A 27,417-nucleotide genomic window follows, 5' to 3' on the forward strand; every position below is an offset into this window, starting at 1 on the left:
AGATTGGTTTAATGCCAAACTGCAGGCTCTTAACCACTCTACTATATTTTAGGAACCTGCATAATGGTGACATTTTGGAAAAAAAATGATATGATGAATTTGTGGTAGTTTACAGTGGATTAGAGTAAGAAAAAATATTCATGTTAGTAGAGTTTGAAAAATATTTCTATAAAATATATAAATTATTTTTGACTTCATATGAGCATTTATATTTTTAAAGTGTGTTATTCTCTGTGTATTTAAACCACATTTTTCTAGAGAAGGCAGTTTTAAATGATAAAAAAATTGGCTTGGGAGACAATACAGTCTAAACTTTAATATAATTTTTAAAAACTTGTGTTTATAATACAACATGTACTGTTATTTTTTTCTAGATTCCCACTGACCTAAAATTTCTTGACTTGTATTTTTAGACTATTCAGGTACCATGAAAATTAAAGGTGATAATCCCAATTCTAAGTCAGAATAAGATCCTGAAGTTTTGTCTATTGCAAAGACAAAGTTAAAACTTATCTAGTTTTGGTGTTAAGTGAAATTTAAAATAATCATCCCTGGGATAACTATTAAAACAGTTCATGATTAAATTACTCCATATTAACTGAGGTGTTTTATTACTGGAACTCCCATTATATTTAAAAGCAATGTTAAGGTTTATTATTTTGCTACTTAGCTACAGATCTTTTAAATATTTATCTTTCAGTTCAATAAAGTGGTTTTTTTTTTGTTTTTAAATAATACAATCATGTAGGCTTCCTTTATTCTCCATCCGATTTTTTTATATCTCCATTCCTAACTCTCACACCCATGTTCAAAATAATTGCATCTATTTACAGAAGCCACACAATAAGAAGTCTCTTAATTTTTCTCATCTATGACAGAAAATTTCTACTGAGCCATCTCCTTTCCTTTTACAATCTAATCTCAGAGACGGAATAGTTCCTATTTGCTTTTAGCTATCTATGCATTTAGCAGCATTGCCTTCTTTATCTCTCTCAACATCACATAATTATGCCTATTATTTCATTTCTTAAATATCTTCTCTTGGCTTGCAAATTTGCTCAAGATTTCCCTATCCTTTAGTTTCTTCCCTTATACTTTGACAGGGTTCCCTTAAAGTCACTGCCTTATCTCTCAACTATCCTTCAGTAGCAAATTGCAGATACCGTGATCTGCAGTTTTTCTTTGCTAATTACCACCCACTCCTTCCTTAATTCTTTATTATCTGGCTTCTACCCCCTAGCACTACAGTGAAATCATTCTTTCAAAGGTCATCACTTCCCTCTAAATAGCAAAATCTAACTTCCTAATCTCTGAGCTCATTCTACTTAACCACTCACAGCCTGTAGCATTACTGTCCACCAGAGACTTCCACATTCAGTAAGCATTCATTAGCTTTTCATTAGGTGCGAGGCCTTGGGTTTAGAAGATGGTGAAGGCCCCTATTCACCACCTGGAGTTCCCATTTAAATGGGAGAGACAGATACAAAACCAATTACCATACAGGGAGATGAGTGCTCTAATACAACTGTGTGCCAAGTAAGACACTGCAGGGAAAAGAGTGGAGAAAATTTCACAGAGGAAATGGTATTTAAAAGAATTAGCAGTGATTAAGAATTCCAGGCAGACTAAATATAACAGGACAAGGGAACACAGAATTGGGAACAAGAGCATAGCATATTTTGGAAATAGTGTGTGTGGTTCAGCCTCATAATGCCTGGGGTTGTGGTAGGGGCGGTGCAATGGTGGGAAGTTGGAAACAGTGCAGGGCCAGATTGTACAGGTTTGCAACTTCTACCATTGCCTTGGTTCCTTCCCTTTGCTTCTTGTTTTCATATGTTGACTTCTATTTTTCAGACAATTCCCATCAAAAATAGCTCTTCTATCATATTTTTATCTAAACTATGATCTGAGTACTTTAATGATTATTTTACTACCTACAGCCTCTTTTCCAATTTGCTTTTTTATACCAGAGGTAAAATATAGTTTAAATAAATTAGTTTATTTAATATGTAAGTTATAGTCTAAATAAATTATTTTCTTTCCAAAATCTTCCATATTACTTGATTGTCTACAGAATAAAACCCAACTTTGACATGGTCCAGTCCAGAGGCTCTTTATGATTTTACTACAATCTGTCTTTCTGGTCCTGAAATCCCCTGCATAGCCACGGATAGCCTACATTCAGCCCTACACTGTCCATTCATTGAGTGAGTCCAAATGCAAACTCTCATTCATATTTTAATGCTTTTTGTGTTGATCTTAGGTATCTCAATTATTTAGAGATTACAATTGTACGTGATGTACTTATTTGACTGTAAGTACCTCAAGGACAGGAACTTGACTATATTTACAATCAACTACTTCCAAGAAGTTGGACACACAATGCTGTTCAAATATTTATTATATAATACCTCCATCCTTAACTGCCTTATAATTTGAATAACAATGAGAGAGTGATGACATCTTTGTAAATGATGCATGTGTATGACTTTCTTGAGTCTCTTTCCCTTCCTCCCTTTTCACCAAATAATCAATCTGATTTAGACAACATACACTCCCACACATAGAAGCCAGATACAACTATTGACTTTAATGACTTCACAGTTCAGTGTAGGAGACTCTGAAGATAGGTAAACACAGTTGCGAAATGCGTGTGATGATAGAAGAAATTCTAGAGTTTTTGAGAGCCTGTATAAGAGTCAGCTAAATCAGTTAGATTATTTGGTAATGGGCAAAGGCTATGAACAAAGAAAAAATTCTGGAAGATTTTTTTCCAACTTCATGATGCTTCATAGCAATAGACCAGGTCAGCTCATTTGATGTACAATTAGAGAAAATGGTTATGAATTGTTCTTCAAAATAGAAGTATAGTTCTTAGCACCAAATACCCTTCTCCAATATAGCCAACAATAAACAATTTGTGGGATAGCATGACTCATCTCTATCAGATGAGTGTCAAGAGATTTCAATATTTTCCTCTAATACTCTATGTTTATTTTACTAGTCCATTGTAGATTTCATCTTCCAAAATATTTCTTATAATTTTATACCATATGCTGAAGAATTGGATTTTATAAATTAGCCAATTTATGGGCAAATTAGTAGTTCTATTTGTAGTAAAAATATCTTCTAGACTTTTAGGTTCAATAAAAAATTTTATCTGAAAATAGCTGCTAAGTATTTTCAGGCTTAAAAGTTAAAGATCACATGTTATTGCTTCTAATGCAAATATATTAATAGCGTTTCTATGACACTCTTTATTCCAGTCTTGCCATCTTATAGCTTGGTTTGGTTATCATTTGGAAGCACATTGCAGATCATTAGAAACTGGATACTTTTTAAAAATAGAGAGAATTAAACAATCAGATAAATATTTAAAAATGAACACAGTGATTATTAGCAAATAATTTAGAAGATATTATTTAACTCTAACATAAATCATTCAGGCATCTCTAAATTCTATAACTTGATAACAAGATAACTTGATGCCCTTTATAGCAGTAAAATTATTTCTCCCCCTAAAGCAAAGAAAAAAATAGTAAATCATACATGGAAAAATACCTGATAAAATATTGCTATTTGTAAAAGCTTATTTTAAATCATGTTGTTGTTGCTAACATTCCAAAACTTGCCATTTCTATTCATTTCTCATCATCAGTGTGCTAGCAATTTAAAGATAGGAATTTTGTGATAAGAAAACAGACTGAATGGCTATTTGGATATTGCTCAGCAATGCTTTCTTAAAAGAAAGCACTGTCTTAAGGTCATAAAGATTCATTATTTCATTCTTTTATAAAAATGGAAAAGATAAAGCATGATGATTCAGTTTTCACACTCATGTGTGAGATGTGCCTCCCTTAAATTTTGTTACAACATCAGCACAATACCCATCTGATGAGAACTTAGAAAAAAAAAAGATAAAGATATTTGCAAAAACTCTAGCAGAGTTAATGTTCTGAAGAATGTAGATTTGGGAAAATAAATGTAAAAACCTAATGTCTATACTAAAGGAAATAATAAATAAGAGTAGGCTTTGGTGACATACACCTTTATTTATTATTCATTGAAGACCTCAGCTATGGGCTAGGTATTAGGCTAAGTGATGAAAGAAAATATAGTAAACAGAGACCCTAGAACAGATTGTTCATCTAAAATTTCAATAAAGTTTGGTGTTTTCTTTTCCCATGGAATGCAGAGGCCCTTAGGAGGCTATGTGTTGGATTTTTGAAATACCTTGGCCCAAGATCGGGTCAAATTCGAGAGAAGCAACACCTCAGCTGGTCTTAAAGCATGCATAGAGTTTGCGATGGCATTAAAATAATTTCAGTCCAAGAGAAATTATGAAGAATTTCACAGAATCATGAAAGATTAGCATCTTAGAAGACCTCTAAATGATTAGTATGGCTGGAAATTAGGAGAAACAAAGTGATGAGAGGTGAGAATAAAGATGGGAGGCAAGGAGCAGACTGAGATGGAGGCCTTTATACTTTTGTTAAGTCATTAAGCTTCTATTTTTAAAGAGAGTGATATAGAGAGGCATTAAATGCTGTAAAACAGGGAAACATCACAGTTGAATTAATGTTTTAGAAAGATCACTTGTGTAACAGTAGGAAAGATAAAAGAGCAGTAAGATGGTTTAGACATACCACTTGGAAAGGTGATATTATACAGATAATAAAGCACACATAGACCTTCAGAGTAAAGATGGGAATGCAAGATAAAGAATACATATAAGAATATATGGGTTTGGTTGGTAGAAATGCAAACTAGTACAGCTATTATGGAAACAGTACGGAGGTGACTCAAAAAAGTAAAAATAGAACTACTATATGATCCAACAATCCCATTACTGGATATATATTCAAAAGAAAGGAAATCAGTATATCAAACATACCTGCACTTCCATGTTTATTGTAGCACTATTCATAATAGCCAAGATACAGAATCAACCTAAATGTCCATCAGCAGAGGAATGGATAAAGAATATGTGTTATGTATGCATAATGGAATATTATTCAGCCATAAAAAGAATGAAATCCTGTCATTTGCAGCAACATACGTGGAACTGGAGGTCATTATGTGAAATTAGCCAGGCACAGAAAGACAAATATCACATGTTCACACTCATAGGTGGGAGCCAAAACAGTAGATCTGGTGAAGGTAGAGGGTAGAATGATGGTTACTAGAGGCTGGAAAGGGAAGAGGGAAGAGGAGGATGAAGAGAGGTTGGTTAAGAGATAAAAAATATAGTTAGATAGAAGGAATAAGTTCTAATATTCAATAGCATAGTAGGAAAATTATAGTTAACAGTAATTTGTTATCTATTTCAAAATAGCTAGAAGAGAGAAAGTGTAATGTTCCCAAAACAAAGAAAAAAATGTCTGAGGTGATGGCTGTCCCAATTACCTTGATTTGATCATGACATATTGTATGCATGTATCAAAATATCACATCTATTCAAAATATGTACAACTATTATATATTAATAAAACTATAGAAAAAAGTGAGAATATACCAGAGGAAAAATCTGCTGAACTTGAAGACTGGAAGTGAGATCAGTAGGAGTGAGAGAGACAGAGAAATTGGAGTTGGATGTTTGGGATCTGTGAAGGGGTCATAGTAATGTTTTACAATACAAGGAATTCAGAAGAAAAATATTTTGGACAAAGATGAGAGTTCAATTTTGGGATCATTCATTTTCCAGCATACCTGTGGGGCACCAAATAGGGATGTCAGTGGGCAGATAGATATTAAAAGTCATAGAATATTAGAATTATCTGAGCTGGAGAAAAATATATGGTAGTCATGATCATAGAGGGACAGTCACTCCAAAGGTTTAAATTAGTTGCAATATAGAAAGAGATCAAGAAACCTTACCTTGAAATTTGTGGTTACCATCTCCACTAGTCTGGCAGAAGTTCAAAAAACAATAGCATAGCTTTATGCCTGTTCCTTTTTTAATTTCAGCTCAGTGTATGTCTGTGGAAAGTGGGAGGATCTATTGTATCCTCTCATGTTCCTTACAAGTCAGCTGTCAGAAATATCCACAAACCAAAATAATCTAGATCTGCCGTTGTTCCCTAAAAAGCATTTAAGGGAGCTATTATTCTGATTTTTACTTGATTCATGGTGGCTTATTCTCCAGGATAATAGTTCTGCCATAATGGAAAGAATATCACACAGTTCAAGCAATTGTTTGATTTGGAGCAAGTTTCTTCTCAGAGCCCATTTTCTCATCTGCTAAATCATTATGATCATATCTATCCTTTAGTGTTGTTCTGATGATTAAATAAAATAACATATGTTAAATGTCAAGTTGAATACCATATACTAAATAATGATATTTTCTGTCTTGTTTCTAAGACGTGGAACTTCTAGTACCATACTGATAATTTTCTTTTCATTTACTTGAATTTGAATATAAGCCTTTGGCTTCTATCATTTTCTTTTTAATTCTGTGTAATGATTACTTTAAAATAAAACTAGTAGAAACAAGAAAAGGGCAATGAAGCTTTATAGGCTGCCACAGTTGTAACGGGCTGTACCTTCTCTCACTAAGAGAGCAAATTCGCTAACATCATGTTTGACAGGGCAGCTGCATCTACTAGACATTTTGAGGATTGTATTAATTTTCATCCTTGATTCTTTTCTCTTTTTCTGATAAGATTATTGTAAGGTTTCTTTGAAGTAGCTGGCACCAGAGAAAGAAAGACGAGCAGAGTTGAAAGGGATAAGTAAAGAAGCTTTATTGGGACGCTCCCGGGTGGGGGTAACGAGTCCCTGAGAGAGGGACCCGGGCGAGCCTCACGGGACCCACGGGTCCCAGAGAAGCTGCCCCGCCCAGAAGTCTGAGTGGGTTTATATAGGTTTTTAGGGCTGGGGGATGGGAATTTCTTCGGCCAGGAGATGTCAGTGCGAGGAGTGAGGAATTTCTTTGTTTCAGCTTTGGGGCGGGTATTGAGGGACAGGAGGAGCTGCCTCTTTTTTCATTAGGGAAGGTAGGAGTGCTTGCCACCAGCCTAACAATTATGTCCCTACTTCCATACATTTATATGCAATATATAATTTTTTTAAACACTATAATCCGAACAAGTAAAAATTGAGACATGAAGAATAGGACAGTGCACCATCTTTTCTCAATTGTGTTTTTTGATTCTATTAAGTATCTTAAAATGTCAATATCAAATCATTACTGATTTTCGAAAGCTTAAAACTCATGTTCTGAGAGAAGAAAATGTAATTTTTTTTGACCGACAAGATAGTTTTATTTATGAATGAAGGGAAGAGCATATTTCCAATAAACATCTTGATAATTCTATTTAGATTTGTTGGAACATTGTGTTGTTCTATATTATAACATGTAGAGTGTTAGTTTTAATAATTTAAGTTCAGTTGGATGCTTTCCAATGATGTACTTTGGTGCTTATATAATGAGAAAAATCATTGGGTTTTGAAAATGTTTTTACCTCTTTCTCCAGCACAATTTTCCATTTAAAATTTTTTTTAAAAGGCTGAAGATCTAAATTTTTAAAGTTAAGAGAGATTTATAAATTATAAATGTCACAGGACAAATGGAAGGCATTATACAATATATTTTTGTTTAAACATTTTAAAATTTGAATTTAAAATACTAGGACTATCTTATATTTATATACTTTAAAGTTTTTTATTTTTTTTTTTATTCTTATTTCAGCATATTGTGGGGGTACAAAAGTTTAGGTTACGTATGTTACCCTCGCTCCCCTACCCCCCCAGTCAGAGCTTCAAACGTGTCCATCCCCTAGACAGTGCACATCGCACTCATTATGTATGTATGCTCCCATCCCCTCCCCCACCCAAATCTATCCGACACCCTATCAATGTTATTCCTAAATGTGCTCTTGGGTGATGCAGCTCTAGACTGTAGGTCTCAGACAGCCCCACCTCCACATGCAGATTTTCTGCTGAGAGGGGCCATTCCAGCCCCTCTCTGGCAGCTTTGCCCAGAGGCAGAGAACAGACCTTTGACCCCTGCTAACAGCATTTGAGGAGCTTGAGGGCAGGCTCACCCATCCCAGCTCCGCCCAGACTCACTCCCTGACCTTCCCCCACTGAGGTGCAGAATAAGGCCAAACCTGGAAGTCCTAGGGCCCCACCCACCACGTGAGGCACTAGAGTGCCTCCCCAGAGGAATGAGAGGCAGTTACAGGACCCCAAAACAGCACTGCAGCCTGCCCTTCCCAGCAAGCGCCAGGAAACATACTTTAAAGTTTAAAATAACTTTTTACCAACATTATCTAAACGCCCCTTCTGTAAACCCTGTGGGATTAACGTAGACAGCCACTATCCTTGTTCTTCTGATTTTAGTACATTTTAGTCTTTTATTATTTTCTTTAATGAGAAGCACAAAAAGCATAAGCTTTAATATTTAAAAAAGGCAACCAATGATTACAAGTTTTAATATTTTAATAGAAGAGATATAATATTTGATATTTATATTTTAGTATACTATTTATGAATATTACATTAAATTATTTGTGCAATATATATATCTTGGATCCCCCAAGCCTGAATACAAAATACAACATATTTACTTTTTATATTCAAATTATCATTGGGCTAATTGATAGAAATTGTGTCTCCTCAAGTCACTGTTAAACTTCTTTTGGAGATTTTTAGTGTTTTGCTTCGTGAGTGTTCAATACTGGCACTTCAGTTTCTTTCTTGTCTTCTTGCAATAATGCTGCTTCCATTAACAATGACCTCCAGAAGAACACTCTTATGTTGTGCACAGCTTGGGCACTGGAGTGGAATGGGTGACACTTTTCCAAAAAGTTGGCACAGCTTCTCCTGCTTCTTCACGACAAAACTAAGATCAGGTTACAGACTGCAGTAAGACTGGATCAGAGCCTCTGGGAATATATAAGAAAGAATAACTGAGTGTAGCATCAACTGGTACTGGCAACAGTTCAATTTAGGGACTAGATTCCCCAACTTGACTTCAAGTTCCCTCATTGTGCCTCTTTGTCTAATAAAGACATCTGGCAGGAGTCAGCTATCTCCTTAATGTAAATGTGTTTCAAATATATACTTGTTTTGGAGAATTGACCAAACTGTCACTCTATTTCCTACCAGCCAGTGGGAAGAGATTAATTTGCCCCCTTGCCCTGTCTAAACCCCGTGGTATTCCTCACCTGGGTTAACAACTTCTTGTTTTTTTTTTCAGAGGAATTTCCCAGGCCAGCTCTCCTTCAGTATGTGATCTGGTACCATGGCTCCCACGTGATAATCTTGGTTCAAGATAACATTTCCCAAATTCCTGATTGTTTAGTTTTAAGTAACACATGTATGGGACAATAGCACTATGATGGTGCTATTAATTAATTAATTAATTAATATTAATTCCATTCACTCTGTAGGGTGAGGGAATAAACCAGCAGGATTGTATTCTCCCCTCCTGCAATTATCTCATTATGTTCCCAATATCCTACAATGTGTGGACAAGAATACACATATTTTCTCAAAACAAATAATGTTTCAGGTATGAGGCTGCTTAAATCTAGACTTCTAAGATTTAGGAGGGATATAGCTAATGTAATTTTTAGGGGTCGTATTCTCCTAAGAGATATACGAATGACATTACTAAACAGAATATTTCCTATCTCAGTCTGAAACATCTGCACTTGATTTACCTCATTGCATTCAGACATTCAGGCCTTCCCCAAAAGGACTATATATGAATATATGAATAAAAAATAAGGCCTTCTTGAGTGATCCCTCCAACAACAAAGGATTAGTTGGTTCCCAGTGTAATTCTGCCGATCTCCATCTACAAGGCAGATAGATAGTACTGGTGATTCTTAAAAACAAACTTTTCCCAACCTTTGTGAAGAAAGTGTTTGGTTTAGTGTTTACCAGTTACTACAATATATTTCTTTTATAATTCTCTAATATTTATAATTCTCTACTTTGAAGAGTTTTTAAATGAATATATTTCTAAAAATATGCTTTTTATGTATATGTTCTTTAGATTATTCAATTCACCTAAGTATCAAATATGACAATGGTGGTAGAAATTGAATCACTTCAATTCGTTTTACAGTCAGCAGAGAAGATTATATTAAAGGCACAAAATATAGGAATTGCATGCCAATAAATAAATAAGTAAAAAACGTATTACTTTCTTTTAGGGATTAGATTTAATCGAATGCTAACTGTGTCAAAAATCAAAAAGCAGTTGACCCTAGCAGAGTTTGGAACACTGACCCCCACACGGTCCAAAACCCGTGTATAACTTTTGACTCTACCAAAACTTAACAACTAATAGTCTACTCTTGATCTTACTGATAATGTAAATAATCAATTAACACAAATTTTGTATGTTGTATGTATCATATACTGTATTCTTATAGTAAAGTAAGCTAGAGAAAGGAAAATGCTATTAAAATCATAATGAAGAGAAAATATATTTGCTATTCATTAAGTACAAGTAGATAATCATAAAGGTCTTCATCTTCGTTGTCTTGATGTTGAATAGGCTGAGGAAAAGGAGGCAGAGGAGGGGTTGGTCTTGCTGTCTCAGGGGTGGCAAAGGCAGAAGAAAATCTGCATGTAAGTGGACCTGCACTGTTCAAACTTGTGTTGTTCCAGGATCAACTGTACAAATATTCTGCCTCCTTAAAACAAGCTAATTTTTGTAGCTGTGTAACACATGACAAATGTTTAGTGTATATTCAGAAATCTTAAATTTTATCTGATGGAAGAATGAGTACTAGATTAAACTTCAAATATATTGGAGGAAATTCTCACTTTCTAGAGGAATGATATTACATGCTGTTTGGAAAGTTAGTCCTAGAGCCTCTCGCTTGTGTTCACAGAAGAATATCTAAACTGTATGCTACTTTCTCCCTCATCAGATATACCATTTGCTTTATACATTTGAACAAATTTTTAAATTTCCAAATACTTAAGAAAAAGAATATGCCTTAAAAATTTTAGTATCATATAATTTTTAATAAAAAATTAGAAACTTAATTTTTAATAGAAGTCAACTAAAATACAAATGAGCAAAACCTTTACTAAGATATCTTCCCGTAATATAATATCTTTATCCAACCTAGAAATGAAAGAATTTGAATTATCTTTGACATAACCAAAAGGCTTTTTTTTTTACTTTCCTTTTCTACTCTTATTTTCCATTTCAAAATCAATGAATAAATAATATAAGAAATTATTTTCATACTCTACATGTGTGAGCATGTATTTATGTATCTATGATATAAAAATGTCCTTGGGAGAATTTCTTAAAAAAAGCAAACTCTAGCTGTGTAAATTTTTTAGTGTATTGTCAGTAGGAAGAGAAGAATCTGTTTTACCTATGCACATATATTTCATTGTATTTTCTGAGTGAGTATGGTGCCCCATACACTGTAGTATGTACCCTAAATGTTTTTTTATGGTACTAATAATGGGATATATTTATTTTGTAACTTTCTTATAATATGATTCTTGTTCATTCACATTTTTTCTATCTTATTTAAAGCTTCTATCATCTCTCTTGGCATATTTTAATAACCTAAGTTATTTTCTGTCTCAAAAAATCTTTTGTCCCCCATCCATCTTACAACATAAATGCTATGTTAACTTCATAAATACAAATCTATCATGTCACTGATTTACTCAAAAGAGTCCAGAGGATCCTCATGATTTTCTAAATTTATATCAAATCTCAATATTGGTATTATCTTTTATTACTTAGTTGTTGCCTGTTTATCCCCCTTATAGCACATATTTTCTTATCAACCTCACATTCTGGACAAATGGAATAACCTCCTGTTTCATAAATTTACTCTCCAAAATCATTCTAAGTCTAGCTCTAATGCTGCCATCTTCAGAAATTCTTTAGAAACACAATTTATGTTTGAGTTGGCTGCTTGTTTAGAATCTAAACTTTAATCAATAAAGTTACAATTCTATTTTTTGGAGAGGTACCTAGGGATATTTTGTGGAAGAGCATGGTAGGTTCTTTCCATATGTCAACTTATTGAACACTACCATCCTGAATCCATTATTAACTTGTCAATTATGTATCTACCCTAGTCTTTTCTGAATTTACTTATATAATTATCATTTTTTTCTTTATTATTTAAAGCCATTCTAACTGAATGCAGTTAATTACCATTATAATACACTATCTTATATAAAACCAATAGAAGAAAACTAAGCTCACCTTTAAAATAAAATGCCATTTATAAATGCAGAAAACAAAGGCAAATAGTTAGATGTAAAGCATAATTTTAAAAAGAATCTTTGTTTTTCCAAGTATGAAATTTATTGATTCTATTAACCTGTGAAATGAATCTTGGGGGGATTTTATAGAATGTACATTCTTTATCGTTATAAGCCAAAAAAAAAACCAAAAAAACAAAAACCTACCTTTGTGTCTAAGTATCTTTTTCCTGTTTAATTAATCAAAATACACATACATGCTGATCTTTTCTTTAATAGACCATTTCATATTATTTTCTCATTTGATTTTCCCGGCTTTCTGAACTATGTTGTGAAGCAAGTTTCTGCTCAACATTCTACCGTGCGCAGACACAAGGACTAATGCCAAGGTTATCTAAATCTTCTGTGCTTCTCTGGGCACTAGACATGCTCACAACCCTGGCTGCCATTTTCCATTTAATTCAATTATTCTATTGGAAAAAGTTGTGAATAATCTGATGACTGAGAAATGAAGATTTAATCAAATCTCAGATTGCGACTACTGATTGCAATGGTTAATCCTGGTTTGAGCCCAGCCCTGTTTACAGGACTTCCCCTTCTTCTGTTTATGTACTTTACTAAACAATGTCCTCTCAGATGTAGACTATGCCTGTTTCCCTTATAATACAGAAATCTTAGCATTGCATATGGTTGTAAGCAGTTGTTTAATATATATAATTTGAAGACGTAAATGATGCAACTAATGATGTTAAACTCTTGTTAATCTTACTGTGCAAGTACAAATGCCAACTATAAAATTTCTTTTTATAGCTTTGTGATCATTTCTATCAGTCTTAGTAATGATTAAAATGTGCCTTCAAGACCTTTCTGTTTAGGTCATTTCTTTAAATTATTTTAAAGTTTCTTTTTTAAAAAAATTCTGACAGCAAGTCATTCAGACATGAAAGTCTACAGAAAACAGTGCAGCATGTGACTACATTATTCTACAGCAGTGAAAGTTGTCATATATCAACTATGTTTCTTCTCACAATGAAAATCAATTTACCTGGAGTCCTGTGCTTCAACAGACTGTGAAAGAGCTGGAGTAGGAGTTAATTACAGAGACAAGGACCCTCTATGAAAAGACATTGTTTTGAGAGCCCCAGCATTCACATTTGTTCCTATTTATGAGTATATATCAACGGAGAAGAAGCTTCCAAAGTTTGAAAGAAACATATGTTCTGCATAAAAATCCATAGCTTTGTCATTTGTGAACCTTTTTAACAAATATATCTTAAGTGAACTTTTGTCTCCCAGTTTTAATTTTAACATGAGAAACCTACTTTTTGGTATTGAAAATTATAAAAGAAAAATATTTAATCATATAAATTACATAAGGGAAAATAAGATTAAGAAAAGTACTCACAGCCTCATAAGGTGATTTTCTAAAAAGTTATAATCTGAAGTTAATGTTATAAATAAAGCTTTTAAAAATACTTAAATAGATATTAAGCTTTATGATACAAATAGAATTATATTTCTAACAAAATTTATTTTATGGATGCTACCTTGAAATATATATAGCAGGTAAATAATCTTCTTGGTAAATTCATAAAATATAAATCATATTGAACTGAGTGGCTTTTATTGTTGAATTATTCCAAATGTATTCAGTATGTTTATAAATGATGCATAGTAATATATATTCACAAGGATCTAATCTTTACATATTACATTGTTACTATATCCCATATATGTTACCCAAATAACAGAATAGTCCAGTGAATATATTCATGTGTATGTTGATGTTCCTACCCAAAGAATCACCAAATACTTATTCATTCAAACAAAAGCACTAATTGCTTATGAAAGAACAGATATTAATTAAATTAAATCTTTAGCCTCCAGTATCCTTTCAGAAGGATGAGTAAATTCCTAGATAATCAAAGGTTAAAACCCCATGCCTGAATATATTTATTTTAAATACCATTGCTGGAAATCTTTTTGAATTACTTTCTTTCTTGCTTTCTTAAACAAATAGTACATTGAGCTTAATGCAAACATTTCTTATTGAATCAGAGTAATCTTTGAACTTTGTTTATTGTGAAGCACTAAAGCTTCAGCTACAGGTAGTAATGTTGATGGAATGGAAAATAGAGCCAAATAGCTATGATTCTTGAAACATGCAGAAAATAGCTTAATTCTATTCTTCCTCAATTGTTGATATTAGTGCAGCAGTTCAGAGAGCAGCCTTTGGAAATACATGGGCTCAAGTTTTAATCTCAGATCTTCCATAGTTTGGGAAAGATCATTTTACCACTGCAAAATTTAGTTTTCTAACTTGTGAACTTGAGATAATAATATCAATCTTATAGGGTAGGTGTAAGGAATAAATGTAGTAATCTGTATAAATCACTTAAACTAACTGCCTGACATTTAATAAATTCCCAACAAATGGTGATGACGTTCTACAAGTAGCAGATAGTGAGAGCAGTATGAAAACTAGGGAAGGACAAGTCAGAATAAACAAAGCTGAAACTTCCTTCCTCCCTTGTCAGTCTACCTGTCTTCCCCTCTTCCCTGCCCAGCCTCCTCTGCCTTCCCATGCCAGCACCCTCCCTGTAGAGATAATATGGTCTCCAGGGAGAGATGCCCCAAGTGCAGGATGTGCCCTTGAGTGCCTTATTGAAACGTTAAGTGACGGTTCACATGAGAATTTCTTCAATGTATGTAAACTTAGAGGCATCAAGCATGGAATCATCAACAGGAACCAGTAATTTCTGTTATTCTCCAGTATGGGGCATGATTTGCCCTGACCTGCACACCAACACTTTTAGCAGATATTTGCACATGCCTGATCAGGGTCAACCTTTCACTGATCTCAGAAGTGTGACTAGCTGACCTCCCAGGCATTAGATGGAAGTGTTGATTTTATGGACAGTTGAGTAACTTTCTCAACTGGCCAATGAAAGGAAGACCTGTTTGGAAGAGTGATGATTATTTGTGAACTTCTCAGTGAAAATGGCATGAAAAGATAAATAAACGCCAAATCTAGTGCAGTCAGTTTTGAAGGGGGCTTTTCTTGAATCTTGTATTTTCTCCTTAGATTATTTAATTAAGAAGATAGTTCTTGTGACTTTTCTGTAGATTTTGATGAATTCAAATATTCTAGGCTGCTATGGGCAGTATTTTTTTGGTGCATTATGAGATTTAGATATTTTGGAGTATCTTAGAAAGTGCTCATCTTAGAATTGGGTTGTCACTTAAAAATAAAGTTTGCCAAAATGAGAGGAAAAAAATATCCTTTATCTTGTGTGCTTAGTTGCAGTAATTTATATTGATGTGTTTGTTAATAGAGGTTGGTCGTTTTCTAAGTGCCATATATGTTTCATTAATATTTATTTTATCCCTTCACTGATGATAAGTTTGCATTATTTTTCAAAAGGGAACACCTAAATCGATTATATACAAGATAGATATTTTATTTCTCTTTACTTCTCCAAAATAACTAGTGATTCTGGCCTCAAAGTTTTTTAACCCAAATTTTATAGCTTAATAAATTAAAAGAGCATACATGATGATGTTTTTGAAATTGAGCACAAATACATTCTGTGGATAATGTGTAGAAATGTGTCTACTTGAAGATGGTCTATATTCTCCAAATTTGGGGAATCAGTAGGAAACTATCAAAAACAATTGCAAAATGTATTGAAAGAGAATGACTAACAATATAAAAGTTAAATTATATCCAGTGGAAAATATGCTGTCGTGGGCATCTGTACAGAACTCTACAGAGTACATCTGTATATAACAATTCCATGCAATAATAGAATATTTGTATATACAAATGTCTTCAAAACAGAAAAAAAGGTGGTAAATTACACTAAGTGTTTGAAAGTCTGTTATCCTCTTCTCCAAAGTGTTGTTCTTATTTTCTGCTGCCATAGTATATGTATTTTTACCATGCTAATCTTTACTTCTAATAGTGATTCTCAATACTTATGATCTTGATTACTATATCTTCTTTTTATGCTTCTTTATTATTTTCTAGCTTTTTTAATTTTTAAAAAGTTGCTGTTTTTTTTTAATAAAAAAAGTCTTACAAAGGTGTTACCAGCCAAGGAGGGACATTTTTACTTCTCTTTAGCAAATAAATTATCGTAATATTTAGCAGCAATTTCTTTCTAGCTATCTTTACTTTTCTCCAAAATGGTTAAAGGACCTTTTCATTTTTCTTATTTTTAATTCTAAAAGAGTATTATACTTTTGCCCCTGCCCCATACCACTATTGTTCCTCCCACCATAATTATTTCAGAGTTTGCAATTATTCTGATAACCTGAGTTTTGTAGCCAATATTTTACTTTTAGTATTCATAATACAATATGCTAGCAGTATTTTAAATATTTGTACCAAACCAAAACTGAATTCATTTTATAATTTAAAAGAAGGAAACAAATAAGAATAGAACAAGAAATGTTTTAACATCAAAAGGAGGTCAAAAATAATCATTTTTACTTCTTGCTTAGAGATAGAAATCTATTGTAGATGTGTTCCTTTTAGAGTGACTCAAGCATAAATGGAGTACTCTTTCCAATGTACTTCAAAATTTACCTCAAGGTATTCTTTCCCAAAGCATCTGTATTATTTTCTACCATAGAAACAATTTCCCTATACTTGACTTTGGTTTCTCCTTTTAGAATAACTTTAAGTTAGATATTAATAAATTGGTGTGTTGTGGTAGTGCTGTTCTGGTAGTGGTTAGTGGAGATGTTGCCTACTAAAGCCTTTGGCATAATTGAATATAGGAAGACCTCAGAATTTGTTTTAATCATCTTCTATAGAATATTTTTGTATTAAATAGTTTACCCTGATAAGCTTGGAAATAGTTAGACTTCTGGTCCTAGGTTGCCCAGAAGCAGATCAGTCCCACCTTGAGCAGCCAAGAAGCACCATATTTATGGAAACAAAGCCAGTATGAAGAAACAAAGCTGACTGTTGAAAAAGCAACTGGTCTGAAGACATATGTTCCTCTTTAATTATTTTGCTGAGAATCAGTCCTAGTACTTACTTTGTTCCACAATCCATTTATTTTCCTTCTGGAGAGTTTCTATCATCTTCACTCATCTATGAGCAAATTGCAAACTTAGTTTCATTCATTTCTGCACCTCTGGGGCTCATGACACTACCTGGCACAATGTGATATAGTGCGTGTAATACTCTTATAGCGGATCTATTTTTCCAAATCTGACTCCTACATATTATATACTTATTTTTTTTAGAGGTGTGTTTTTTATAGGCCCTTGAAATCTTTTGTGGGGGAAGGGAGGGGTTCAAATAACATAAATACAAACAAGCACTCATTATTTATCAAATTTGAGAATTAGGGACAACAAAAGCTGAGGAGCATTTTTCTCCTTTTCTAATAAAATTTAAAAGCCAGTTTTAGAGAAAATTTTCTTTAATTTATAAAAATATTTTGCCAATAATGTTAAACTCTAGCTAGATACTATTTTCCCCCTCAGAAATCATGTACTCTGCCTGCAGTTCTCATCATGTAACTCTGTTTGTTTTTCTATAATGCACTTGTAATTTTAATTTATACTGTGAAAAGAATTTTAGGTCTTGATTGTACTTGTATTGAGATTATTTTTAAAAATATATCTTAGTACATAAAATGGAAGGAAATATTATTTCTGAGAATAAATTATAGGTGTTCATATGAACTATTTATTAAAAATAAAGAGGTAATAAAAAGCAACAGCAAATTTTAAAATAGCAAAAATGAGTTGAATTCCAATTGAGGCAATTGTGGTATGATTAAGCTGTTAAAATTGTGTATTTCTAGACAGCCCTAATGCAAGATCGTAACCTATTTATTTTCTTAAGAAGGAAAAACAAACATGTAAATGAAAAGTTCTATTCCCAATTTTGGACAATAAAAGATACCATGGCAGAAGAAGGAAGAATTGTAAACTTTGTAAACTTTGATTTGCACTTGAAGTGTTTCACTTGTTACTATTCACTCTCTTCTCTGTTTTAGGACTGCCTATCACCAGAATGTGCAGGGCTTACTTTTGTAAAGACAGTAAATACAAAGCAGACTGGTAGTGTAAGTGTGTTACAAAACCTGGTTTCCTGGATGTTTCAGTGAAGAAAAATGTTAATCGAGGACATCAAGTTTGAGACTAAACTTTAGTTTAATTTTAAAATCCAAGATGTGTAATAATCAGATAATCGTGTTAAGTAGTATCTTTTTTTTCCCCAAACACAGCTATTAAGTTAGCTAACATCATGCTTTCAGATATATAATTTAAGATGATGTTTATTTTCAGTATACAATTCCTATATTCATTTCTTAAAAATGCTGTTCTTTATTATATGCTGGGGAAAGTTACATTGAAAGAAATGCCTCTACAATAATATTATAAAGAGTTGACTCTTTCAAATGCAAATATCTTTCAAATATCAAACGTACCTGATATTTAATATTGTCATACAATTTATTCATATAAATTTAGAATAATATTCTTATTTGTAATGTATGCCACTTTATGTTCATTATTTTCAAAGATAAGGGTTAAAACATAATAAATTCTCCCAAGTTCCAACCAGTTAAGTTCTTTTATTATAGATGGTAACATAGCAATAAGATAGTACTAGGTAATGTTACATTAATTCAGGGCATACAATGTATGAATGTAATACTTTTCTAATTTTTTAAGAAGCAGGTAAGGCTTTTAATTAAATGCAGGTGCAAATATTAGACAACTTCACTTTCTGAGAAAATGGCTTAATTAAATAAAACCCAAGAAAAAATAAATATATGTAGTAGTATAAAGTGTAACTAATCATATTCTAAGTCCATAACATTTATATTGTCTCTATTCAGGAGCTTTCAACACATTTCAGAGGGTAACCATTCATTAGTTAATATTAGTAAATATATCTTTTATTTTGTTGCTAATCTGAAACTAAACATATCTGAATATGGCTTTCTTGCATATCAGATGGTTTGTTTTTAGTTGAACTGTGATTTCACATAGAATATATTAATATCATTCTGCTGCTTAATTCTATCAGTTGAATATATTTCTGAGACTCTATCAAAGATATAGTAATTTTTAAAAATTTTTATTATAATTATTAAGCTCTCGCTTTATAATTTTTACACAGTGAACCAAAAGATTAATTTATGGATTTTTGTAATTGGTCACATTTTGCATTATATTGTCTTAAATTAACATCTGTAGCCTGGCCTGCTTGTCCTTGCATCATTATTTCCTGTTCCCACATCTGCCATTAGAGGTTCCTTTTCCAAGTAACCTATGTGAGAATTTATCTTTCCACCCTATCCACTTTCGATTTAGAGATTTTTCTGGAAAGGCTAACTGGTAAATTAGTTATCATCCAACTAAACAACTAGGGTATTTGAGTCCAAGATTTGTGTCTTTAATAAGACATATTATGATATAATAAATATGATGTTTCTTTGAATGTATCAAATTTCTATACAAGTTCCAAAGGGTTCTCAGCTAACAATGATAAGGAAGGAAAAGCATGTCTCTAAGCACCTGTGACATCAACAGGCAGGGGTTAAGAGAAGTCACTAATTCTAGGGACCACTTCAAACCAGGATTCTTGCTCTAAACTTCTTGAGCCTGAAGAAAGTTTGGCAATCTACAGGAAAGCTTCAGTAACTACTATCATCGTGGTGGCATTTATGACTTTCATGAAATGACAATTATTAACATATCTAAACCCGATATTCCTCTAGGATCAGTATAGGTTATAAAATTAATGAAATCACCATTGTTTTCTCCTTTTTGCCCAGAGGAAATTGTTATTCATCTTGGAGAAGTGTGCTCCACCCTGGTGTTTATGTGCAGGAAATTGACATGTTTACCAAGATTTTTATTAAAATATCTGAAGTGATACACATTGGGCAAATATCTGTCACATTATGCATATAAATGAATTCTTATATGGGTTTCCAATGCTAAGCTAAGCTCTTTTGTTATTTTCCTACCAGGACACAAACATATTTAGGTATCCGACTCTTTAAGAAAAATAGCATTTATGTATTACTTTCCCGTGCAAATGAGAATTGCTGAGGAACATAATATACAGGAACATAAAAATTTTGACTACTGGCTTGTCTGTTTTGTAAATGTATTGTTTTATCTAAGTATTTTGTTGTGGCAAGTGCTGAAAAGCCATTTCAGAAAAAATGCCCTTGTGATACGTTAGAGAAAGCCACATTCTATAAGTAATGAACACATCGTGTTTTTAAATCTAGCAATCTAATCAGCTTGTTTTCAGAAGCAAATGATGAGAATTTCAACCTTGCTTAAAAGAGGTTTTTATAATAGTGCTTGGGCACTAAATGGTAGATGTATTAAAAGTGTCATTAGATATCAAGTAATGTACTTATGATTAGATCTGGTTTGCTTTCCTTGACAGCTAGGTTACAGTTCGTTGCATATGGGTACAATAAAATCAACATCAGGCTAAATGTAACTGCATCTGATGTAGGGCGTTCTTAAAGGAAACTGATTAATTGACCATTTTGCACTATAAAATAAAGAACATTCATTAAAGTTATGTGTTTGGCTTTTTAGGTCAACATGTCATAAAAATCTATAGAAATTATAGTAAATAACATAATAACAGCATTCCCTGTATGCTTTTAAATGGTGCTTCTAAACAAGACATTTTTATGAAAACAATCTCCAAATCATAAAAATTAATCAAAAAGTATTTAGAGTAATCCACATATTCTTGGAAACGGTAATTTTCCTTCTAAATAAGAAAAGAATCCATAAGTGAACCTCAAATTAGAATGCATTTAATAATCCAATGAGTCTTCAACCCAGATATTGAAGTTTTAAACCACAAAATAAAGCCAAGTGTTTCATAAAAAACATTTAATAAAACAGGAGCATTGGCCATTTAGAGTACATATAGTGGCTCTGTTTATCTAAAACAGTATTGGTGAATCAAAAACATAGGTCAATACAACTAACCAGAAACATGCATGACTTATTAAGTTTATTCCCCTTGATATGATAAAGCAGTATACATATTGGTTAGATCTCTCATTACATTGACTGGGTCTTGGGTGAAGATAATGTGCTGTATAATCCTTTCCTTCTACTGAAACAGGCTTAAAAGAGAGGGAGCAAAGGAAAGATATCATTAATCTGTTGAATGGACAACAAGCTTCTGTGTTCCTGTGGGGGTGGGGGAGGGATGCAAAAAAAGTAGAAGGTGAGGTGAGGACACTTTTAAAAGATTTGACTCTAGATCACAAACTTGACTTACAGTATGCAGCTGGCAGCTCATCCATATAGTGTGATGGATGACACCTCAAAACTCAATTCTTCGCATCAGATTCTCCCCAAGAAAATACTGGGAACTGTAGGTCTTGATCTAGGAGGTGACATCCGGGAGGTGACATCTGGGAGGTGACCCGGGAGCCATTGGCTGTATTTATATCCAACAACAAATTTCACTAGAGCCAGGGATGCACAGGTTTATTTTGTCACAACAATAAATAGTCCCCTTTCTCTCTTTTTCTGGCCAATATAAAAGTGTGTGTAGCTTAGAAGAAACAAGCTGAAGTACTAGGGAGAACTGAAATATGTCCTCTGTGTATTACTGAAGGGATCTCAGGAACTGTTCTGCAACACCAGGTTAAATCTGAACTCTGCCTATGTATTTTCTATAATGTTGACTAAAATTAGAAGATCAGAATAGTTTTGGCACTGATCTGACATTTCATTTTGTTTGAGTCTCAGCTCCACTTTATTACAGAACACCACAAGCCAGAAAGCAACCAGCCTAGATTGGTATGTGTGCTCGTGCCAAGAGAGCTAATCAGAGTCTAGCATATGGGGCATTTGAACAAGGAAATGGATGTTAACTATCTGGTTGTGCATTTGGACTGCCTCACAAGCATTTGGATTTTGTTTAGTAACCTGAGAGGTAGCCGGGAGGGGATAGAACAGCTGTGGCCACTCTACCTATAAGTGGCCTAAATTATACCCTTTGGCCTTCTCACCTTCCCCACCTGAAAATTCCTCTTTGGCTTCATGGATTCTTTCCTAAACTGCTTAAGAGATTTTTGATGAAGGTTTATTTCTAGCTTTAGGAATAAAATTGTTGCACATTCAGATTCAGTGAACATTTATTGAATTTCTACCATGCATCAGGCAACATATGACTTGCATTTTATTAGATGCAAAATAAAACAGTGGTTAAGGGCAATTCTGAAGCCAGATCATAGGGTTTGAATCACAGCTCCCGCCGTTGTCTAGTGTGTGACTGCAAGCATCTAACTTCTTTAAATGGGCTTCATTTTCCTCACCTGCAGAATGGTGATCTTAGTAGAAGTTAGCAAAATAATGTTAAATGAATGAAGTCAATGTTGGTGTACATATGTGTATTTAGACCATTACTAGGCACATTAAAAGTACATAATAGATGTCTGATATTACACACACTAACTCCTTTAATAGTTGTAATAGTCCCTATTACATAGATAGTATTATTCTCCTTTTACTGATAAGAGAACTGAGAGAGAGATTAAGTAGACATTTCTGTGGTCATGACGTTAGGAAGTATCATTTAAGATTCAAAATAAAGGTATATTTCCCAATTAGTTTTCTTTTCACTATACCACAATAACTTTAAAGTATCTCCATGTCTAGTCAGGGAGATTGCTTCCAAGTTCCCTGCCAACAGTTCCAACATGCTCCCTTCTTTGCTTTCTTTGTGTCTCTCTCTCTCTTTTTTTTCCTTCACAATAGCTGTCCCCACTTAGTCCATCTTTCTTAGCATTTTAAAAGCTGCATTTGACACTCCCTCTTCTGGAAATACTGTCTTCTCTTGGATTCTGGGCCCTCTCTCTTTTTTGGTTCCTTTCCAACTTCATTACTGCTCCTTCTCAATCACCTTTGGGGGTCTTCCTTAATTTTATCCCTGTATTTTGGAGGCCCCCAAGCTCAGAGTCCTTGGACTTATTCACATCATGTTCTATATTTTTTTCTCAGGTAATTTTATCTAATTCTTGTGACTTTAAATATTGTCTACATCTGATGACGCCCAAATTTGTATCTCAATTCCGGCTCTCTCCTCTAAAATGTAAATTCTTGTACCCAACTTTGTACATGACATCTCAAACTGAATTCCTGATTTTGTTTTCCACCAACCCAATTTTGGTTTGTTTGCTTGTATTTGATAATCTTCCCTGATTTAACAAATGGCTACTCCATCCTCCCAGTTGCATAGGCAAAAAAATTAAGAAATCATTTTTAAATTTTCTCTTTCTCTTACACTCCATATGTGATCTTTCAGCCAAATCTGTCAGATTACTTCTCAATACCTCTACCACTACCTTCCTGGTCTAAGCCACCATCATCTCTGACCTCCATTGTCATAAAAGTCTCCTTCTAGTCCCCCTGCATCTACTCTCATCCTCATTCAGTTTCGTTTGAGCATAGTAGTCAAAGTGATTCTTCTAAAGTGTGAATAGAGTCATAGCACTCTGCTGAAAAAGACAAAACCCTTACAACCACCTGTAAGGCCCTCCCTACCTGTGCCCCACTTCCCTGCCTACCTTCTCTGCCCTTAGCTTCTACTATTCTCTCCCTCTCTCCCTCAGCCTCTGTGAACTCCTTGCCCTTTTTAGACACAGTAGGCACACTCCTGTCCTTGGATATTTATTAGTACATTGCAATTCCCTCTACCTGAAATTCTCTTCTTTTAGATATCTGTAGGAATCCTTTTCAATTTCCGTTATCCAGGTCTGTGCTCACATGTTACCTTCTCAGTGAGGACTTCCCTGAACATTGTATTTAAAATTATTACCCAACTCCTAGCACTCCTAATTTTTCTTCTGTGCTTTATTTTTCTTCATAACAATAACCACTCTGTCTCATATATTTTGCCTATCAGCTTATTTTCTCCCCTGATAGAATGTAAGTTCCAAGAAAGTAGAGATTTTTGCCTTTTTTGTTCACTGCTGTATCCCCAGAGCCTACAATATTGCCTGGCAGATATTAGGCACTCAATAAATATTTGTTGACTGATTGCATTAATGTATGCAGTGAGAATTTACACTAAATATACAACATTGGTCTAGGTGCTTAATAGGATAGAGAGGGAATAAAAATACTCCGTGCCATCAAGAAAATTAAAATATAGTTTATGAAATGAAACACACAAATATCTGTAGCATAAGACAGAACATAATAAGTGGCATAAAATATTAGAAGTAAAATACTAAGGAGAAATAAGGTGGGCTTCTTTGAGAAATTGACATGCAAAAATGGACCCTGAATGTGTGGTAGGATTTCAACCAGGAGAGATGAGATGGGGATTGGAAGATATATAAGACTAAAAGAACAACATGAGCAAATCTATACAGGAATGGTAACATATAGGTTGTACACACAGAGTAGTCTGCATTTCAGTTTGAGAAGTGTATGAACTATACATATAGAGGGAGTAGAAGGTAGCTGTTATGTATAATGGAACTGTGTAGGTCACATACAGTTTCTGACAAATGGAAAGTTCTGTGTACCTATTCCTTGAGCGGGAGAAACCACATGATTTCTGTGTTACTTGCCCATTTTTCTGACCTCTCCTTTGTCCATAGCCAATAAAATCAATAGTGGGCAGAGTCCGTGACTAGTCTGGTGTGGAAAGCCCTGTCCTCTCAAGCAGTAGAGATTACTCAGGTGAATTGAGTTTTGTCTCCTGGGAAATTGAACAATGAAATAGGGAGACAATCAGGCAAGGTCAATGGGAGCATAACAGAAAGGTCACCAGGCAGAGAAAGGCCACGAGGGAACATTAGGAAGCAGAAGTTATAGGAATTTACAGATATAAAGAAGCTCCGATTAAGCAGATGTTTAGTGGATGTTTGAGAAGAGACTGATGGAGGTGAGAAAATAATACAGAATAAAAGGGTAGCCCGATGGCAGAAGGAGAATTAGTTAAAAACATACGGGAAACTGAGACGTGGTGAATACCTAAACCACATTAACGGAACACTGAAGTCAGGGAAATGCACAAACTCCTGTTTTTACTGCTATTGGGGCAAGATGAGAGCTGTATGGATCCCAAATGATGTAAAACTTCTCCTCTTTGATTCCTATGAGAATTTTTTCTGCCTTATTGCCATGTATAGGTATGTCATGTGCCCCTTTATTTAAGATTGCCTGAGTGAATTGCTGATACCAGCAGCTCAAAGATCTTTGTACAAACCGATTGCCTTCTAGTCATTAACTTCCCCTTCTGAACTGTGATGTAACCAGATAAAGTGGACTTGCTAGATATTTTTTTTTCAAGGTCCTACATAGCAATGAATATATTTTATTTTTTTCTATTGGATGATTAGTTGCATGTTTTCCATATAAAATGGTATTATCACGAAGTAGCCCAATTGTTATATTTTAACAGCTAGGGACAGAAAAAAACAGTTTAGTGAGAACTTATAGAACTGGCTTTTTTTCCCTCCTTTTACTTCATTTGGTGCTTTTGTTTGATGTCGTATGTCTTGTCCATGAAAGATGCCACCATTCTGGATAGATGGGAATTTAATTGCTCTCATCAAACATGCTGCCTAATAAATTGCTTACTCTGGCAGAGAAAATTAGAAGCAGCTTTAATGTGAACAAAAGTCTTTTTAATATGGCAGATTTTATATGATGTAGATGTATATAACTAGATTTCTTTAAATCATATGCCATCTGCCATTGAGTATTGGCATAATGGATGTGGTTGGTGTTATTAGGTACATAAATAAAATGATAAATGAATCTTGCTTAGCATATATGTACTATTTTTAAAATTTTCTCCTAAATAAAAAATTAGTATATGATTATAATAATTTGACATGAATTTATATTTATAAGGTATAGCAATGTTTTAATTCTACTTCATTTTAATATTTAGTTTTGCTTTCCTATATCTAGTGATGCAAAGCAGGTCACTTAACAGCAATATTAAAATAAATTGAAATTTCTCCTCTCAGTTGTTGTTCCCATAATTCAAACTATTTTTGGCATTAGTAGAATTTGGTTTTTTTTCTCTAGAAGAAGATTTTTCTGCAAGACAACTCATACTTCTCAAGTTTTCAAATCAAAATGGTTTAGTTTAATGTATTTTCACGGAACCTTTTTTTTTTTTTTCATAAAGAGACTAACAAAGTCTGCTTCCTTGCCGTGTATCAGGAAATATTTCCTTAGCATCAGGAGATAGTAGTAAAACTAACATTTTTAAAAATGCCATAGGAAATCCGAATCTAGGAAAACTACTTACAGAACAAAATCTAGAAGAACAAAATCAATAGAGAGAAGTAATCATTTCTCTTTGTCAAGTGAATAAGCATCAAAGTTATTACTGGCTGCTTTTATACTACACCATTGTTTTAATTTCCATAATATCCCTAAAGAATACAGCAAAAAACAATTTCTAAGTCAGCATAACCATCCAAGGTTATAAAAGTGTTACCTAGAATACACAAAGAGAAAAAGAAGGAACTTACATTATGGATTAGTGCAACAAAGCATGCACAACTGTCTAATCCGATATTTATTTACAAATACGTACACACATGTCAAACGTTGCAAAAATGCAAGATTATGAGACCAGCCTTTATTTACATGTTAAAATGCCAGTAGGTGGGGATGTTACTATACAAAAGAGGGTCCTGGTCAGTAAACCAGCATTTCTCATTTCCTAAACTCTGAGTAAGTACCTTTTTCATTTGAAAAGTGATGTAGAGAAATCCACCAACTCAAATACTTCTCAGCTATATAAATAATTAAGCAGGTTTATAATAATGTCCTGATAACCCCCAGCCATGATTATAATGTGAAAATAATTGAGATTTCCCCAAAATAATCAACATTAATAAATTAGTAAGGTCGAAATTTGCCCAAAAATTGCTATTGCATTTCAAAATCATTAGTTAATTCTAAGGTATTTCTTTAAACTCTAAAGCATTTTTTATAAAATAAATTTTATAAAATAAATTTTTAAATGTCTGAAATTATGTATGTGTGTTTATATATGTCTGTGAATATGAGGGTATATATGTTGAATATGCAAGAATGTTAGTCTGCTGGTCCATTATGGTAAAAAAATTCATATATTTATTTATTCAATCATTTAGTCATTCAACAAATAGTGTTTACAAAGTCCTAGGTATTATACTACCAAAT

The 27,417-nt window shown here is 33.5% G+C and overlaps 1 protein-coding gene and 1 pseudogene across 5 annotated transcripts in view; both read left to right on the top strand.

The window, feature by feature from the left end:
• The window catches only part of GRIK2 (glutamate ionotropic receptor kainate type subunit 2), a 611,565-nt gene that overhangs the window by 156,914 nt on the left and 427,234 nt on the right, over positions 1-27,417 (top strand). The window lies entirely within an intron of this gene.
• LOC138396214 (small nucleolar RNA U13) lies at positions 3,785-3,897 on the top strand (annotated as a pseudogene).

Source organism: Eulemur rufifrons, chromosome 15 (assembly GCF_041146395.1).
Source record: "Eulemur rufifrons isolate Redbay chromosome 15, OSU_ERuf_1, whole genome shotgun sequence".
NCBI lineage: Eukaryota > Metazoa > Chordata > Mammalia > Primates > Lemuridae > Eulemur > Eulemur rufifrons.